The sequence below is a fragment of the Mustelus asterias genome, chromosome 13, assembly GCF_964213995.1.
Source record: "Mustelus asterias chromosome 13, sMusAst1.hap1.1, whole genome shotgun sequence".
NCBI lineage: Eukaryota > Metazoa > Chordata > Chondrichthyes > Carcharhiniformes > Triakidae > Mustelus > Mustelus asterias.
The window spans coordinates 22,963,965-22,985,081 of record NC_135813.1 but is presented as its reverse complement, the minus strand read 5'-3'; the positions used below and the strand labels follow the sequence as shown (position 1 = coordinate 22,985,081).

Sequence of the window (21,117 nt, the reverse complement as noted above, 5' to 3'; positions counted from 1 at the left end):
AAAACATGTGCATGCGCACATTTCCCATACACAAAACCTTAAGTTCCTGTTGACAGATTGTCACACATTCGTGCCAATTTCTACCTGAAGAATTTCCTACCCACACATTTATAATTGAAACTGCCTGTACAAATTTGTCATTTTGCAATCATATATAATTGAAAGCAGCGGTGCCATAGCATCTGGTTTTTCATCCCAATTCCTTAGCCATTACTGCTTTAAAACTTCTATGTTTTAATAAACTCTACTTCTAAAATTGGCATTTTTGTTATTAAACTGTTATAATATAAAACCAAAATATTATTTAAAAATAAGGATAGAAAATAACACTTTAATATGTGGACTGAACCGTTTCTGCAGACCTTGGTTCAATTAATCTACTTCACTTCAAGACATTTGATCTTAATCAATTCTTCATATGTAATATGATGGGATTGATTATTTATAATGTGTATATATATATATCTACACAGATACACAAACACAGGCACATAAGCACACAAAAAATGTCAGTCCCTGTAAAATGCAGTGAAAAGGACATGCTTACTGTAGCTCAAATTGCATGGGTCGAAATGCAGGAACTTTTCCCCATCAAATGCTATTGTGGCTCCTCCAGCAGGCAAATGAAGCACAATCTAGCTTGGTAAAAGCTCAGTAAAACTGCCCCCCAAAAACTCTATATAGCTATTTCACATTGGATTTCAAGCATATAACACCACACATTTAAAATTATACAGACATACAGTTCCAGCTTCATTCTTGCAGTGTGGTAAAATTTTATTCGTTCAACATCTCCCCACTCCAGTCTATGAACTTTATTAAATAATGCAATATAATTTTCCTATTCATATAACTGCATAAAAATTAACTGCAGAAAAATATATGTAAACTGAATGTCAGTAAAGGTCACCTTTGTTCAACTGCAATGTGACATATAGAGTGACCCATCAAAACCTCACAGGAAACAAACAGAAAATCACTTGGTGTAAATTTTGCCCTAAGTATCTAGTCATTATGAATATTCATCAAGGGGTAATTATTAATCTCTTTCAATTCCATCAAAGATATTTTGCCTCCAAGGGGCCACTACACTGAGACCAATGAAGGGAGTTCATTTTATTAACAAACTAGATGCACAAATTCAACAGAGGAACAGAATTTAGCATAGAACTTGGGTATAAATATTTATGCAGGAGCAGCTCTATATTTCGTTACACAAATAAAATCTCATAATTGAAATTAAAACACCTAAATAATTAATTCATATAATTACACAGTTAAAGTATTTCTTCATTGAGCAAGTTAAAATTTCTCAAGCATTTGCAAACTCTAAATAATAAACTAAAATTGCGATTTTTTTGTGCTGAAAACCAATATATTATTATGCACTGAATTGCTAACATCTTAATTTTAGACTACATCAGATAAGTTGCTCTATCAGTACCTGCTATTTAAAATTCTCATTTTCAAATATCCCCATGGCTTCACCCATCTTTCAGCCCTACAACTCTGAGAAATCCGGCTTCTCTAATTCTATCCTCCTGCACATCTCCAATTTTAATCGCTCCATCTTTGGGATCACACCTTCAGCTGCGAAGAACATAACTCTGGAATTCCTTCCCTAAACCTCTCTGCCTCTCTAGCTTTCTTTCCTCCTTTAAGATGCTCCTTAAAATCTATCTCTTTGACTTTGCTCTGTGCCCTAATATCTCCTTAGATGGTTCGGTATCAAATTTTGTGTTCTGACAGTCTTGTGAAGTGGCTCGAGGCATTTGACTATGTTAAAAGTTCTATATAAATGCAAAAATAAAAAAGCAAAGAGATTCGAAACGTTGACTCTATTCTCTCCCCACAGGTGCTGTCAGGCCTGCTGAGATTTTCCAGCATTTTCTGTTTGTGTTTCAGTTTGGCTGCTAGCTGCTAATTTAGTTAGAAGGTGGTTGGACATCAGATTGAAAAGTGGGTGTTTCTCTCTCTTGCTCCCTGGTATTAGAAATTCGGCTGGCTATCTTGAAGCAAGGCTTCTTGCCTTCCTGGAGTAAAAATGTTGGTGTCGGTGGTTTGCTACTTTTTATCAAGAGCCGCTCTCTCTCCATGGTGTTTTGGGAAGCTGTTCTGACTTCAATCTTGTGTATGTGTCTCAAGAGAACTGCGCCATCCATCCAAAGGACTAAGTTCCCGCATTAGGTGAACATTTGTATTTTCTGTGTTAAACCTGTGGCAAGGGTTTTGTTTATGGAATTTGTTTGCTTGGAACGGTATTTAGTTGTTAAGGCTTATACAATATCATGGGTTTTTTTGCTTGTTTGCAATTGGTAAAAGTTATTGTTAATTTTCTTTCAATACATGTTAACTATATTCTTAAATAAGCTTTGTTTGATAAAAGCCCCTTAGTGGGTCAGTTGAATCATATCTGAAGTGAAGCATCTCATGCTTACCCAAGCCAAATTCAAAGTGCAAAACTTATGATGCAGGCGGACTTCATAAAACACCTTGTAGTTTCTGACCTGAATTATAACACCCTCCTACTCAACTTTGTCTCATCTGCAAATTTGGAGATATTACATTTAGTTCCCTCATCTAAATCATTTCATACATATTGTGATTAGCTGGGGGTCCTAGCACCAATCCCTGCAGTACATAGAAATCATAGAAACCCTACAGTGCAGAAACAGGCCATTCGGCCCATCACGTCTGCACCGACCACAATCCCACCCAGGCCCTACTCCCATATCCCTACACATATTACCCGCTAATCCCTCTAACCTACGCATCTCCGGACACTAAGGGGCAATTTTAGCATGGCCAATCAACCTAACCCGCACATCTTTGGACTGTGGGAGGAAACCGGAGCACCCAGAGGAAACCCACGCAGACACGAGGAGAATGTGCAAACTCCACACAGACAGTGACCCAAGCCGGGAATCGAACCCAGGACCCTGGAGCTGTGAAGCAGCAGTGCTAACCACTGTGCTACCGTACCCCACTAGTTACTGCCTATCATTTGGGAAAAGACCCATTTATTCCTCCTCTTTGTTTCAGGACATTGTTGCTCATTACCTTTGCTACAGAAGACAACAGCTAGACAATTTTCCAGTAGCATACTAATCGTAAAATTTCTGTAACCTTCCTTTCTGTCAAGTAAATGACATCTGAACTCTTCATCAATATTTTAACAGTTCAATCCAAATATTATTTTTGATATGAAAAGGACTTTGGGAATGCTTACCAAATGATCCAATAAATAAAAGTTTCGTATTTAACAAAATCTTGGATCTTTCTGTGGTCCTTAAATAAACTCTGCCACTTCAAAGCAAACTAAAATTTAAAGTGTACCATGCTGGAAAGAGTGCAGAGGAGATTTACCCTCTTGACTAAGGTTCCAGGAAGTAACAGTTTAAGATGAGGCAAATAAACAAAATTTATGTCTTAATGCATGACCAGCTTAGTTTGTTTATGGTGATAAGCTAAACTCTTCTGCAACCCAGAGTCAAGACATAGCAAATTACCTTCAAATTAATGCTTTAGGGATAGGAATGAGTTTCTGCAGCTTCTGGAGCTAATGAAGCAACATCAAGTGGTGTAAAGTACAGCAGCAGCACAGATGGTTACAGGCAATAAAAAATGGACAACTTTCATTTCATGACCAACTGATCTTCTGTGGAATTAAGGCCAAGTATAATCTTCAGGAGGAAAAGCATTAGAAGATGAGAAATACTGGCACAGTGGCACATAAACATACTTCAGTGTACTCTTTAAAGTTATACAGCACCATCATTTTCAGAATTCCAATATAAATAAATTCCTGTGTCCACATTTGGAATAGATACTGCCCATATAAACTTGTCACATTGTAATTGTGTTCCATCATTGGTGGTTTTGTTGCACTTCAGTTAGTGTGAAAGTGCTACTATAGCATGACATGTTTACCTGGAAGTTCTGAGACCAGGTAAATTGTAATAGAGTAGTTATGTACAGTATAATTAATATATAAAGTAACTTAAAGTGTAGGATCACACAAATCAAAATATACTGAAGGGAAGAAATTTAAAAAATAAACCCTAGGTTTGTGGCATTAGTGTACCTTTAAGATTTTTTTAAAAATCATGTTCTCTGCAGTTGTAAGCAGGCCTTTTGGCTTCACTGTTGCTAAGCTGTCGGCTAAAAGTCCTTTTATTGCTGCTTCAATGGGATTTTATTTTTACTTGGGGCCTCAGGTACTTTCTGGGATTTTTTTTAATGACCCCCTGCATTGTGAGGGAGAAGACTGATTGACAAGTCAAGTCAGGTGGTTCCTCCCCAGAAGAATCCAAGGATTCAGTTTTCAGTTTTGGTTTAGAGTCAGAAGCTGTCCTGGTTGTCAAGTGGCAGGTAGGTTTTCTCTCTCTCTCTCTCCCTGGTCTTGTACATTCAGTTGGCTAGCTGGAAGCAGGTCTCCTGGCCTTCCTGGAGTGAAAATTCTGCTATTGGTGGTTTTGCTAGCCAGTACCTTAAGTCTCTCTCTCCCTGGTGTTTTGGGAAGCTGTTCTGACATCAACCTTGTCTGTGTATGAATCAAGAGAACTTCAGCATCCAACCAAAGGACTAAGTTCCAGCATCACGTGAGCATTTGTATTTTCTGTGCTAAACCTGTGGCAAGGGTTTTTTATGGGATTTGTTTGGTTGAAACAGTATTTAGCTGTTAAGGTTTGTACAATATCATGTTTTTTTTCTTGTTTGTGATTGGTAAAAGTTATTGCTAATTTTCTTTCTATACATGTTAACTGTATTCTTAAAAAATCTTTGATGATAAAAGATCCCTCAATGGTCATTTGAATCATATCGAAAGGGAAATATATCATGCATACCTAGCCAATTTCAAATTGCAAAACTTGTGATCCAGGCTGACTTCATAAAACACTTTGGAGTTTCTGACTTGAATTATGACAGGTTTAAAAAAGGTACAGCCAGGGGGCTTTGAACATTTCGAGGGTCTATGTGGTAGTTCAGAAACGTATACTTGGAAATTTTCAGAAACTGTGGCTGCCATGTTGTTGACAGTTTGGCCACAAAGCCACCAAACAGCTGGATTGTGTAAACACAAGCTTTACTTTGGCAAGACACATTATAAATGACCACATAAGAATTCAGTATGGGGAAAATATGTCACAAACCATGCAAGATTAGGAAGTCAGATGGTGCAGACAAGCAGCACAGGCAGGTGTAATAATTTTAGTACATATATAAAAGATGGATGTCTGAAAATAGGATGCAAATTTAATAAATTTCTCACATTTTCCAGGTGACTTTATCCTACATTCTCATTACCTCCTATACAATGCAGTATTCCCAATCTTCTGTCAAACCCATTTTGTAAACCAGCCAAACATAATTGCAATAATGTCATAAGCTCTTTTGCACAATGTATCTTACGTATCTTATTCTGAAGAGGAACTTAGCTTCCATATATTCATTTGGTACAAATTAACCAGAAATTCAGCTCATGGATAAAAGTGAACATAAGAACATAAGAACTAGGAGCAGGAATAAGCCATCTGGCCCCTCGAGCCTGCTCTGCTATTCAATAAGATCATGGCTGATCTTTTTGGGTACTCAGCTCCACTTACCCGCCCGCTCATCATAACCCTTACTTCCTTTACTGTTCAAAAATTTATCTATCCTTGCCTTAAAAAAATTCAATGAGGTAGCCTCAACTGCTTCACTGGGCAGGGAATTCCACAGATTCACAACCCTTTGGGTGAAGAAGTTCCTCTTCAACTCAGTCCTAAATCTGCTCCCCCTTATTTTGAGGCCATGTCCCCTCATTCTAGTTTCACCTATCAGTGGAAACAACTTCCCTACTTCTATCTTAGTGATTCCCTTCATAATCTTATATGTTTCTATAAGATCTCCCCTCAGTCTTCTGAATTCCAATGAGTATAGTCCCAGTCTACTCAGTCTCTCCTCATAAATCAACCCTCTCAACTCCAGAATCAACCTGGTGAATCTCCTCCATACCCCCTCCAGTGTCAGTACATCCTTTCTCAAGTAAGGAGACCAAAACTGTACACAGTACTCCAGGCGTGGCCTCACCAGCATCTTATACCTCGCTGTTTTTAAACTCCATCCCTCTGGCAATGAAGGACAAAATTCTATTTGCCTTCTTAATTACCTGCTGCACCTGCAAACCAACTTCTTGTGATTCATGCGCAAGGACACCCAGGTCCCCTGCACAGCAGCATGCTGCAATTTTTTAAATCATTTAAATAATAGTCCATTTTGCTGTTATTCCTACCAAAATGGATGACCTCACATTTACCAACATTGTACTCCATCTGCCAGACCCTCGCCCATTCACTTAGACTATCATGTCCCTTTGTAGACTTTCAATGTCCTATGCACACTTTGCTCTGCTATTCATCTCAGTGTCATCTGTGAATTTTGACACACTACACTTGGTCCCCAACTCCAAATCATCTAGGTAAATCGTAAACAATTGCGGTCCCAACACGGATCCCTGAGGCACACCATTAGACACTGATTGCCAACCAGAAAAATACCCATTTACCCCCACACTTTGCTTTCTGTTAGTTAAACAATCCTCTATCCATGCTAATACATTACGCGTAACACCGTGCACCTTTATCTTATGCAGCAGCCTTTCATGTGGCACCTTGTCAAATGCCTTCTGGAAATCCAGATACATCACATCCACAAGTTCCCCATTGTCCACTGCGCACGTAACGTCCTCAAAGAATTCCACCAAATCAGTCAAACATGACTTGCCCTTCATGAACCAATGGGACAATTTATATCCAAATGTCTCGCTATTTCTTCCTTGACGATAGATTCAAGCATTTTCCCTACTACAGAAGTTAAACTAATCAGCCTACAGTTATCCACCTTCTGTCTACCTCTTTTTTTAAACAGTGCTGCCACATTTGCTGTTTTCCAATCTGCAGGAACCACCCCAGAGTCCAGCGAATTTTGGTAAATTATTAGTGCATTTGCTATTTCTCCCACCATCTCTTTTAGAACCCTGGGATGCCTTCCATCAGGACTTGTCTACCTTCGGTCCCATTAGCTTGGCCAACACTACTTCTTTTGTGATAGTGATAGTTTCTAGGTCCTCACCTGCCATAGCCTTCTTGTCATCAATTCCTGGCATGTTATTTGTGTCTTCCACTGTGAAGACCAACACGAAATACCTGTTCAATGCCTCAGCCATTTCCTCATTTCCAGTTATTACATCCCCCTTCTCATCCTCTAAAGGATCAATGTTTACTTTAGCCACTCTTTTTCATTTTATATATTTGTAGAAACTTTTGCTATCTATTTTTATATTCTGAGCTAGTTTACTCTCATAATCCATCTTACTTTTCTTTATAGCTTTTCTCGTGGCTTTCTGTTGACCTTTAAAGACTTCCCAATCCTCTACTTTCCCACTAATCTTTGCCACTTTGCATGCATTTTCTTTCAAGTTGATACCCTCCTTCATTTTCTGAGATATCTATAGCTGATTATCTCTTTTTCTACAGTCCTTTATCACTGGTATATACTTTGCTGAGCACTGTGAAAAATTGCTTTGAAAGTCCTCCACTGTTCCTTAATTGTTTCACCATAAAGTGTTTGCTCCCAGTTTACCTTAGTCAACTCCTCCCTCATCCCATTGTAGCCTCCTTTGTTTAAGCACAAGACACTGGTATTGGATTTTACCTTCTCTCGCTCCATCTGTATTTTAAATTCAACCACACCGTGATCGCTTCTTCCGAGAGGATCCCTAACTATAAGATCATGAACTACTCCTGTCTCATTACACAGGACCAGATCAAGGATAGCTTGCTCCCTCATAGGTTCCATTACATACTGTTCAAGGAAGCTATTGCGGATACATTCTATGAACACCTCCTCAAGGCTGCCTTGACCAATTGACATGTAGATTAAAATCCCCCATAGTTGCTTTGCCAGTTTTACATGCATCAGTTATTTCTTCGTTTATTTCTCGCGCCACCATGATGTTATTATTTGGTGGCCTATAGACTATGCCTATCAGTGACTTTTTCTCCTTACTATTTCTAATTTCCACCCAAATGGATTCAGCCTTTTTTTCCATGGAACCTTTATCATCTCTCACTACCACCCTGATGTCATCCTTAAATATCAGAACTACACCACCTCCCTTACCTTCCTGTCAGTCCTTCCGAACAGTCTAATACCCCTGGACCTTTAACTCATGATGATTTGTGCCGTCAACTCATTTACCTTGTTTCAAATGCTACAAGCAGTCAGATAAAGTGCCCTTATGCTAGTTTTTGTACCTTCTTTTTGAATCCTAACATCTCCATTAATAACATCTGAGTTCTCTTTCCTTTTAACTTTTTTTCCTGATTTTCGATGTAGTTCAAACCTCCCCATATGCTAACCTGCTGCTTTGTTTTCAATTAACAGTTACACATGTGTCATAAGTCTCTGGTGCATATTAGTATACCATCATTAGTACACTAGGTTGGCGTGCAAGCACAGTTTAAATGTTTGTGCTCAATAATAATCAATTTCAACTTAAGCCTCCCCTCATGAAATAAGCTACACACTCAGTATTGTACATCACTTTCATGCAGTGGGATGAATTCCTGCGATGTAAGTGGTAAGTGAGTGAGCACACCTGACTAAAGATGCATTACATCAGCTTTGTACCAATACTTGAGGCATGGGTGGGAACTTAAATTCAGTTTTATAAACTAGGTCAATCAGTTACTCCAAGATGAGGCATCCTCCCGCTCACTTCCAAAGCCAGGTCACAATTAATAAATTGAACGTTATTGTGAAAAGCACACACCTCATTAAAAAAAAACCTAATGATCGCAATCCCTAATCTGCCAGTGGGATATGACTCACAATCTGAGCTACTCTCCAGTATTATAACAGTGTACCATACCCAATCTAAAGCCAAGACATAATTCTTAAGGAGAGAAATATTATTCCACAACCTGATTTTGTTTTTCTGGCCAAATAGAATCAGCCCAACTCTGTTTTCATTGTACAATCAGAGAATTGGAGAAATGGTTTGCAAATGGTCTCTTCCAGCCGTTAGACAATATCTGTAAATGTTACTCCTGAAACTATCTTATTTATGCAACTTTCTATCTGCAGTTGGATCCTAGACTTCCTAACCCACAGACTGCAATCAGTAAAGATAGGCAACAACATCTCCTCCACGATCATCCTCAACGCCATGTTCCACAAGGCTGTGTCCTCAGTCCCTGACTATACTCTTATACACCTATGGCTGGATAGCCAAATCCCCCTCCAACTTGATTTTCAAGTTTGCTGATGACACCACTGTAATGGGTCGCATCTCAAACAATGATGAGACGACAGAGTACAGGATAGAGATAGAGAATCTGGTGAACTGGTGCGACGACAATAATCTCTCCCTCAATGTCAGAAAAACGAAGGAGATAGTCATTGACTTCGGGAAACGTAGTGGAGGACATGCCTCTGTCTACATCAATGGGGACGAAGCGGAAATGGTCGAAAGCTTCAAGTTTCTAGGTGTTTAGATTAGCAACAACTTGTCCTGGTCCCTCCACGCTGACGCTATAATAAAGAAAGCCTACCAACGCCTCTATTTTCTCAGGAGACTAAGGAAATCTGGCATGTCCGCCAAGACTCTCACCAACTTTTACATATGCACCATAGAAAGCATTCTTTCTGGTTGTATCACAGCTTAGTATGGCTCCTGCTCTGTCCAAGACCGCATAAAACTACAAAGGGTCATGAACGAAGCCCAGTCTATCATACAAATCAGCCTCCCATCCATTGACTCTGTCTACACTTCCCGTTGCCTCAGAAAAGCAGCCAGCATAATCAAGGAACTTACACACCCAGACATACTCTCTTCCATTTTCTTCTGTTGGGAATAAGGTACAAAAGTCTGAGAACACATGCCAAACGACTCAAGAACAGCTGCTTCACTGCTGCCATCAGACTTTTGAATGGACCAACCGCATATTAAGTTGATCTTTCTCTGCAGCGTAGCTATGAATGTAACACTACATTCTGCACCCTCTCTTTTCCTTCTCTATGAACAGTATGCTTTATCTGTATAGCGTGCAAGAAATAATACTTTTCACTGTATACTAATACTTGTGACAATAATAAATCAAATCAAATTCTACAGTATTTAGAAGTTCCATCCTAACTGTCATTTTGGAAAAATCATGGCTTTGTGCAAAAACTGACATCTTGTTTAATGAGGAGGACGGTTTTTCTGGATGATAAATGTGATGGATATGCTGTACTTCAATGAGATAGGACAGGAGCCGCTTTATTAAGGATGAGTTGGAATTTGTGTAGGATGGAGCTGAGGAAGCCGGCCAAGACAGCCGGTTTAAGGGTGAGGGGAAGATGAAATCAACATTAGAGATGCAAAGTTTCTGGTATGGCCAAACAGAATAGCTTTAATCTTGTTATGTTCAGCTAAGAAACACCGACTAATTCAGGGTGACAACACGGAATCAAGTGAGGTGGTGGAAAGGTAGACCTGGGTGCCATTTATATTTATGGAAGTTGATCCTAAGTTTGTGAGGGTATTAAATTAAAACACTAACCATTTACCTGACACAGTGAATGGAACCACGTTTATTAACACAAAGGATCGGCCTACGAAGAAACATATTGTACTGTTTAGACAAACAGACAATAGGAATCATGTGAACACCTGTATTGGGGGATTTTTGCAGTGACAATTAATACTAACAACTCACAGTTATATACTGTCAATTAACACAATATCCCATGGATGAAGTTGCAAAAGGCCTAAATGAAGATGAGGAATAAGATGGAATGCACAAGTCTGCTGGAGCTAATTCACGAGAATGATAAAAGCTATTAGAACAAAATACTAAATTAGGACATGTATCTGAATTGTCATGGCACTTCCACTACCACCACAAGCAGCACTAAGATACTGTCATTCCTTTCTATTGTCTTAAACTTGTTATTAATCTCCACAGTCTTATGTTTTTTGCCACATTCTACCCTTCATGTAATGAATCAGTGTGTTCAGAAACAGGGCCAGCTGGAGAGCTGACGAGAGACCCTTTTCAGAAAAACCTACTGAACCACACACCAATCAGGCTGTGGCAAAACCAGCGACAAGCCTTCCCCTGGAATCAACCATCTACCTAGAACTGCCAGCCAATCAGAGGTTGGCAGCTCCAGTCCTCAGCAGTGCCACTGGAGAGGCCGTGGTTACTGCAGGAAGGATAGGCACCAGAGTCCCAGGATCGCAGAGGGACCCAGGCCACAGGTAAGTAATGTGCGGCAGGAGCAGGAAAAGGAAAAGGCAAGAGTGTGAGAAGAAAAACTAAAAGGGGAACTGGAAATGGAGAAGCTACTAAAGGAGGAAAAAGGTGAATTCCAGCTTAAAAGGCTAATAATTAAAGGAGAGATACCAGAAGATGAGGATGGGCTTATTTCTAGATCAGAACTTAGTGGGGAGATGTTTAAATTCCTATAAATTCTCCCAAAGTTTGAGGAAAAGGACAGAGGCATTCTATGCTTGATTTGAAAAGATAACCAAGCAAATGAAATGGCCAAAATTTCCACACATCTACTCTTCTATCTCCCTCTGGCTGTTTGGGGGTCAATAGTTCAATCTCAGTAGTGTGATTGCCTCTTTTTCTCTTCTTCAGTTCACTCCATTTGGCCTCATTTGGTGAGCCTTAGAGTCAAAGAACTTTACAGCACAGAGAGAGGCCCTTTGGCCCATCATGTCTGTGCCAGGCATCAAGCACCTATTTATTCTTAACCCATTTTCCAGCACTTGGTCCAAAGCCATGTATGCTGTAGCATTTCAACTGGTCATCTGAATATTTCTTAAATGTTGTGAGGGTTCCTACTTCTGCCACCCCTTCAGGCAGTGAGTTCCAGATTCCCACCTCCTTCTGTATGAAAGGGTTTTTCCTCAAATCCCCTCTAAATCTCCAGCCCCTGACCTTAATGACCCCTCTACTGGGGGGAAGGTTTTCTTTCTATTTACCCTATGTCTTCTACCATTTCATCATAGCTGTGATTGTTTCTTTAATCAATATTGCGACCCCCCTTTTTAACCCCCCCCCCCCATCTCATCTGGAAACCCTGTAACCAGGGATGTTGAGTTGCCATCCCTACCCTTCTTTCAGCCATGAATCAGTATTAGCTAACTCATACCTCAACGTCAAACGATACTCTCAGATCATTTACCTTGTTCCTCAGACTTCTTGCATTGTAGTATAACATTTAGAACTGTCAAATACACTTGTTGTCTATTTCCTAACCTTTGTTTCTTCTGCCTTTCAAATATATTTACAAATGTGCTGCCTATTTCCAACCTTTCTTTTCTTTCTCTTCCGAATCTATCTGTAAATTCTCATTCCCTTTGCTGAGCTAGTTTAAATGCTCCACCACAGCATTAGCAAAATCCCCTGCAAGGATATTGGTTGCAGCCCTGTTGAGATACAACCTTGTACAGATCCCACCTCCCCGAGAAGCAGTCCCAATGCTACAGGAACCGAAAGCCCTCCTTCCTGCATCATCTCTCCAGCCGTTTATTCATCAGCTTTATCTCCTTACTTCTGTGCTCATTAGCACAAGGCACCAGGAATAATTCAGAAATTATTACATTTGAGGTCCTGCTTTTCAATCTCTGTCGGCGTGGGTTTCTTCAGGGTGCTCCGGTTTCCTCCCACAGTCTGAAAGATGTGCTGGTTAGGCGTATTGGCCATGCTAAATTCTCCCTAAGTGTACCCGAACAGGCGCCAGGGTATGGCGACAAGGGGATTTTCACAGTAACTTCATTGCAGTGTTAATGTAAGCCTACTTGTGACACTAATACATAAACTTTTGCTCTCTGCCTGCACAAGTTTGAACTGCGAGGTAATCATCTCCAGAAATGTGCTATCCATGAAACTCAATCTTGTGAAGCTCCATAGTGCCCCCAGTCACTGCTCAAGCTCCAAAACCCAGAACTCAAGCTGCTCTACATGGTGACACTTGCTCCACGAAGCCGCTGGTACAATCCAGGCTTTCCCACAGAAAAAAATCGAGTGCTTCTGCCAGATTTCCAATCATTGCTAAGCACACATAATAAAACATTTTTGCATGATCTGCATATGAAATAACCAACATTTCAAATTGCATCAGATCTTATCATTTAGGAAACAAGTAGTTTTGCTGCCACAATAGCATATAGAGTCATTAAACATGGCAATGCAAATTTTAGAACACCATCTTGGAATGACTGCAAAGTTGAGCAATGCAAACAAAATAGTTTGCATTGCTCAACTTTATTTCGGGTAATGGCAACTGTCTCATTATTTTACACGGGAATACCATAATGTTGCATGCCAACAACAAACAAAATAACACAGTCAACATATCCCATGAGACAATGGATAGTTCAGTAATAATATAAGCAATCCAGTTATGTACTGAAACTATTTAACTCCCAATAACAATCACTCATTCGCTGAGCCAAACCAATCAATATATGCCATTTAATTGAACGGTGCAGGACTAAATGTCCCTGCTGAGATGCCATTATATTTCTATAATCTGCATTGATCCATTTGGCACTCTAATAGGGACGTGGTGCTTTTCACTAGGAGTTGTAAATCAGAAAAAAACTGCAACTGCAGTTAATTAGCATGAAAACTAGATGGCCCAGAGATAACCTCATTTGCACCAACAGGGGCTTGTAGTCACTGCTGTGTGTAATTCCAGGGAGAAAAGCTTTGGCTACACCTTCTGTCAAGCATGGAAATAGCACACGTGTAACAGTCACCATTTGATTAGTGATCACTATACTGAAACCAAGCTGTTTATAATGAGACAGACCGATGACTGAACGTCAAAGCTCCAAGCAATTTCTGGTTCAAAAATAAGAGCAGACAGAATAATTCCAAGAGCTACCTATGTAGATTTTCTTCAAATACAGCCACTGACTCAATTATTAAAGGTAATGTTGTTTTAGTAACTTCAACTTTGATACATACTTCCTTTTCCCTTTGAAATTTACACTGAATCCTCAAGAGCTCAAAGCAACATTTTTGGCATTGATGACGGCATAAAGTGAAGCTATGTTCTAATGCTGAAATGCTTTCTTTCACTGTGTTATTTACTCTTCCCTCCCTTCAATTGCAGTTCTGTGAATGCTTCTTTGTTGATTTGTGTTCTTTTGGAAGGGCACTAAGAGCTTACTTATTTCTATTATCAAGCTTGGTGGAACATCGGTTTTTCCCCTATTGATATTACCCACTTCAAATAATAGCCTTTTTAGTCTTTGAGTGAAGTTTCATACATTTAGGACTTGCAGTATAGAAAACCCTCATCACTACTGTATTTGCAAAGTCTGTGAGGTTTACTGTTCTGCAGTCCTGGAAATTCTAACAAAGTTTTGGCTTCAAAAGAGAAAATGCTGGAAAACCTCAGCAGGTCTGGCAGCATCTGTAAGGAGAGAAAAGAGCTGACTTTTTGAGTCCAGATGACCCTTTGTCAGAGCTTTGACAAAGGGTCGTCTGGACTCGAAACGTCAGCTCTTTTCTCTCCTTACAGATGCTGCCAGACCTACTGAGATTTTCCAGCATTTTCTCTTTTGGTTTCAGATTCCAGCATCTGCAGTAATTTGCTTCTATCCAAAGTTTTGGCTCTGTCTTCTCCTAGAACTTTGCTAGAACGTCTGTCTTCCCGTATCCCCAGATGCCAAAGGTGTAATACTCAATTGTGATACTTCTCCATGGAAAATGCACTGAGAGACTGGTATTTGCCACTGCTCAAGGCATCCACTTTCATATCTCCTTCAAAGCGCCTATCAGAAATATCTTTAACAGTGTGGATAACCTTGTCATTGTTAAAAGGGTGTTGAGCAGGTCCTTGACCCTCCCTTCTTACTTATGTGCTTGACCACTATAGGCGCATACCTTCATTGAAAGGTGCATTTTCAACAAGCCAATAAGCTATGAAGGGTAACTAGATAGGTTTAAATGTGCACTTGTTTACTGCCAGCAACTGTAAAAGTGATCCAATATTCCTTTGTCTAACCATTTACTGTAACAATGGGATCAGTCACTAGAGCAAGATTTGGGATAGGGTATTCCTGATCTTAATTTTGTTCAAAATATGCTAATTGAAAGATGCTTCAAGGACATATGAACATAATCAGGAATAAGGAAATATTGCCATCCGTTGTCCTTACAGAGCAGGTTCACCCCCTTCAACTTCACCCCAGGAAAAGAGTAATCTTTTTGAAATTCATATAATTAGCCATTGGTTTTGGGACATGACAGAGAATTGCTAGCTTCTGCTTCTGGCAGAACTGATTTGAGACCCGGAAGAAATTCTCTTTTTGTAACCCACAGCTGGATGAGATATAATGCCAGCCATTTTAATAAAGTTAGACATGCAAAAACTGAGAGCCAACATACAACTGATGTTGTTCTTCAAACAAAACCCCATGGGAGATGGAGGGACTTTCTCATTCAAAGCCCTGATTCAAACTGGTCGATTAGAGAATTTAATTTCCAATGCTCTGTTTCCCTGTCAGGCCATTGGCTGGTCCAAGCTTGCAGCAGATCCATGGCAACTGCTTCAGAAAATGCAAAATGCTTTGCTGGTAATGGCAATAAAATTATTTCCAAAGGCAAATTCTACTTTTACTGTCATGTGGGATGGCAGCAATTTCTACTTATAGATTTTTAAAAATTCAACAATTTGGATTTGTATTTATTTACTTTAAACGATCAGGAGAAATATAAGTTTGTTTTGATTACATTTTCTAGAAATTATGATACTAGATTATAGTGGAAGTTAAAATTTTACTTTTTAGAATGTAAAAATCGAGCAAGATTCACAAACAACTGTAATTTTCTCTATCAACCATATGGATCATGTTGTTTCTTTTTTTTAACTTTTGAAGTCTTTTTTGACATTAAATTGCCAAAATATCATGGTTCTTATTAGAAATGTCAAAGAAGTCTGCAGAATTAAATTTGTGAACTCTACAGGGGAGATATCACTAGGCACATAAGGAAGGTGATTATAATGTTCGAATAGGAAAGTGCTTGTGATGATGACCTTTCATGAATCCCACCATTAGTGCCAATACCTAAACAGTTACTAGGCCTGAACAGTGTGAAGGACCTGAATTAAAATGCTCAATCAAAATGACATGACTACTGCGCTACCCTGGGGCTAATGGCCACCTAGTCCAGGGCTTTCTACTACCACAGGAAATTCTATCTCCACAGGAAAATTCCACAAGATTTGCTTTCCATTGGTCACCCTCCAGAGTGTTTGTATTCTTGGGCAAACGCTTTTTCTGATCCACAACTTCATCTGGGATGAGTTTATTTAGCATCCTGGACCTGGTCAATGAGGTTATGGTATGGGCAATGAGGTTATTTTAAACTAACTCACCAAGCAGAAAACCTACTTGATTAGCTGGAATGACAAAACCATAGACTCCGTTGACTTCAATGTAAAACAAGCATTTGCACGTGATTCCATCAACTTTATAACAGGCGGGTTAGATTGAAAATGACTCCTTCCCTCCTCCCAAAAAGAGCTTTTTTCCTATTACTTCAATATTTCTTCTCATTTGTGCACTTCACCCACTTCTAAGCCACCTATAACTCTCCAAATTCCTCATTGCTGATTGCCTTTTTCAGTCACACAGTGATCCCCTTGCCGAGACCACCTCCCTTTTCTCCTCACACAGCCTTTTTGTTGAGCTACTCCTTGCCCTCGCTGGATTTAAGCATTGAATTTTCTCTGTACATCCCTCTGCCATGGCAAAATTCTCCTTTTACCCTGGACTATTACTAAGGCTAAGGTCATGTGCTGAATCCTCTCCTGCTTTATCCCATGACCGAATACCTCAATCTTCATCTTGTGTGTCAAGACTATTCATTTTTGTTTTAGCCTGAAGATTGCATCTGTCTGTTCCAAACAGTGTTCTGGACACTACCAGTCCTACTGTCCACTCCACACCAGCCCCACAACACTTGCCTAGCCTTCATTTCCTGAGATGTCATTCCTGCTCCCCCTCTCATCTTGCAATATAAATCTAAACCTCCAAACAGAATGCCTAGCCCTCAGGCTCACTATATTTATTGTTCCTACCCTTCACAATTATTATCATTGCCCCTTTCCACAAAAGCCCATACTTGATCTCTTAATTTTCTCCCATCACCACCCAATTCTAACCTCCCTTGAACGCATTACCTGTCCCAATATTTCCATTTTGAATTTCTTTAATTTAATTCCCATCCTACCCACAGCATGGAAGCTGCACTAGCAAACATCCTGAACACTATTTTCTGGGACTACAGTTACAATCTACTATTCCTCTTTAACCTTTTGTTTCTAGCATGCTCTATTGCACCATCATCCACCATATTTCTTCTGTGATCTACCTCTGTGGCACTTCCATTAATTGGTTCCACTCTTACCTGCCCTAATGCACACACCAGATCATCCCTTCCCTGTACCATCACTCAGGGAGTACCTAAAGTTCTTTGATTTCTTCTGCTAGATTTAATTATCCTTGATTCCACAACATCACTGCCCAGTTAGATGCTTTTACATTATGAAAGCACCTGAAAGCAATATGCTTCTTTCTTGATGTCACCTCTTGCCCAAGATGTGGAGACTAAATCAGACAGTGCACAGCTCTAATGCCCGTTTCTAACCTGAGCCAAGATTCAAACATAGTATAACTTATCCATTATTTATACTCCAGTGGATTTTCAATCAATCTACTATTGGCAGCTGTGCTTTTGGCCACCTTGGCCCCAAGCTAAGGAATTCCATCCCTAAATTTTTCAAATTATCTATTCTCCTTGACCAAGCTTTTGGTTATCCAACTTGATATCGCCTTCTGTGGCTCAATGACAAGATATTGCAATTGATGACACTCTTGCTGATTGCCTTGGTATGTTTTCCTAAGTTAGAGATGCTATGCAGCTGCAAGTTGTTGCTCCTGCCTTCAAGGGGTTGATGCAAGATTTGAAGGGGTAAGTTTGTCTTTCTGTTTAAACACTGCATTGAAACCTTCAAATGAAATATGAAATGTACTTTGTTAACTTACTCGGATAAGACATTAAAAACAAAAGAAATACTGAAAACAAACAGCAGATCCATCAGTATCCGTCAAAAGGCAGGTTAATGTTTTGCAGATGAACCCATTATCAGAACTGAAAATAAAAGCCAGTTTTATAGGAGGGTTGAGCCAGATAAAAAGGGAGAGAAAACAATAGGTAGAAGCCTGTTGCAGAGCGGGGTTGGATAAATGGCGAGCAAATGGGTTTACTGAAAATTGAATTGAGGTGAAACCCAGTCGCTGATACAGTAAAACGTTATTGAAGTTGACGTTATAAAACAAGTCATTAAAAGAAGAGGACATGAAGATGGCTGATAGGCCATGCATACTGCATGATACAGAGAGAGAAACAAATACTCCAAAAGTGAAAATGAATGAAGTGGAAGCAGATAGGAAGAAACAGGAATGGAAAATGAGGAATATTAAAATGTCATGGAAATGTTGCAAATCATTAAATAAAGCAACTTCAAACCATAGTCACCTTTACAAAAGCAAGAAATACACAACTTTTTTATTCATCAGGGCATCACTGGCTAGGCCAGCATTTATTGTCCATCACTAGTTGCCCTTGAACTGAGTGGCTTGCTCAGCCAATTCAGAAGACAATTAAGAGTCAACCACATTGCTGTGGATCTGAAGTCACAAGTAAGGCCAGACCAGATAAGGATGGCAGATTTCCTTTCCTGAAGAACATTGGTAAACCAGATGGTTTTTTACGACAATCAACAATGGTTCTTGGTCATCATTAGACTTTTAAATCCAGACATTTATTGAATTCAGATGTTCGAATCTGCGGTGGGATTCAAACCCAGGTCCCCAGAGAATTATCCTGAGTCTCTGGATTACTAGTCCAGTGACAAGATCACAATGCCACTGCATCCCCCTGAACTAGTCTGGCAGTATCTGAAGGAGGGAAGTAATAGCAGATCAGTTGTCCCTTTTTCTTTTCATAGAACCCCTACGGTGCAGAAGGAGGCCATTCAGCCCATCAAGTCTGCACCAACTCTCTGACAGAGCATCTTACCCCCCTATCCCCTTAACCACACATATTTAACCCACTAATTCCCGTGACCTATACACCTTAGGACACTATGGGACAATATAGCAAGACCAATCAATCTAACCTGCACATCTTTGGATTGTGGGAGGAAACCGGAGCACCCTGAGGCAACCCAGGCAAATACGGTGAAGAACATGCAAACTCCACATAGACAGGCAGCCAAGGCCATAATTGAATCCGGGTCCCTGGTGCGATGAGGCAGCAGTACTAACCATTGTGTCACCCCTTTTCTTCAGATGCTAAACTGTGATCTGTTGTGCGCTTCCAGCATTTTCTGGCTTTTCTCCATTTCTGTAAAATTTCCATTTCTCTTTATACTTCATTCACTCCCTTTCTGCACTTTTGCTTTTACTATATTCATGTCCTTTTGCTCTTTAAAGTAATGCTCAGTCTTATCCGTCAATTCTCACTTGCATCTAACTGATGAAAAACTTGTTTGCTTATGTTAACTCCCTCTATGAAAGGAGTCAGCACTCAAGTCTTCTACATGTAGTGTGCATATTGGCTGCTGCGTTGTTGCTTAAATAATAAGTGACTACACTTGGCTATGAAGCCTTGGGATACAAATGCTCAGGTTTGGATTTGCAGACAGAAAAAATATTCTCAACCAAGTTCAGCTAATATGTGCTTGGTCACCCAATGTAGAGAACGGGTTGCAAGTAGCAAATACAGCAAAAGTAAATCATCAACTCATGCATGACGAGAGTATTTGGGGCCTTGGGCAGTGGTTTAGGGGTGGGTGAATAGATAGGTGTTGCAACTTCTACGCTCACAGGTAAGGTGCAGCTAAAGGGCAGCAGGTGATAAAATTGCAAATGAATGAACCACAGCATTTGGGGGGAATTTATCTTTTTGCAAAGCAGAAAGAAGAGGTGATGGGATTATGCAGGAGGTGGCAGTAATGGTGGAAGGCGATCTGGCAAATAAAGATCCTAGTGCAGTGGAATAAGGATACAAGGGGAATGTCATCATAGTTGGGGAGGGGCGGGGAGGAGTGTGGGCAGTTAGAAGAAAACAGGGACACGGGAAATAAGACAGACCCAGTTGAAGATCCCATCTGCCACTGTGAAGGGAGGTATTCTGCTGAGTAAAATAAGACACTTCAGAAGCTCTGGAGTCTAAATAGCACCATTCAGGCATATATTTGGAGATGGGGAAACTGGGAGGAAGAAATATAGAGTCAGTATGAAAGGTAGGGCCAGAAAAATATTGTTCAGGCAGTTAATATTAAAAAGAAATTGCCAAATTCATTATTCTAGTTTAATTTTCTTGAAAACAGAAACAAGTTACAATTTCAGCTTGTGATCTGCATGCCCTAGGCTGCTCTCTTATAGAGTCAGAAATATTTAGCACGGAAACAGGCCCTTCAGCCCATCTCATCCATGCCGACCAGGTTTCCTAAACTGAACTAAACCGAACTGAATTTGTCTGCATTTGGCCTGTATCCCTCTAAACACTTCCTATCCACGTACCAGTCCAAATGTCTTTTAAATGTTGTAATTGTGCCCGCCTCTATCATCTCCTCTGGCAGCTCATTCCACAGGCACATCAACCTCTATGTGGAAACAGTTGCCCCTCAGGTCTCTTTTAAATCTTTTGCCTCTCGCCTTAAACCTTTGCTCTCTAGTTTTGGATTCCCCTACCCTGGGGAAAAGTCCTTGGCTATTCACTTGGCTTATGCCACATTTGAAACATTTTACCAAAGGTCAGGTTCTCTACTGAGCTCTTTCCTGGACACAATCAAGTTCTGCTTCTGAGGCTTGTTTGCAGCGATAATGGATGTAACCCTGGTGTGCAGTAATATTGGGGTGCAAATGACAGGAAAAAAGTTCAATAAAACTTCAACCCACACACCAAGCAATATTTGGACAAGCAGAAAAGGGGAAAGGACTCGGCGCAATGGGTTCTCACCATTTGCATGCCCTTACCTGTCTCAATT

The 21,117-nt window shown here is 40.0% G+C and overlaps 1 protein-coding gene across 10 annotated transcripts in view; it reads right to left on the bottom strand.

Moving 5' to 3' along the window:
• The window catches only part of dennd1a (DENN/MADD domain containing 1A), a 532,879-nt gene that overhangs the window by 250,645 nt on the left and 261,117 nt on the right, over positions 1-21,117 (bottom strand). The window lies entirely within an intron of this gene.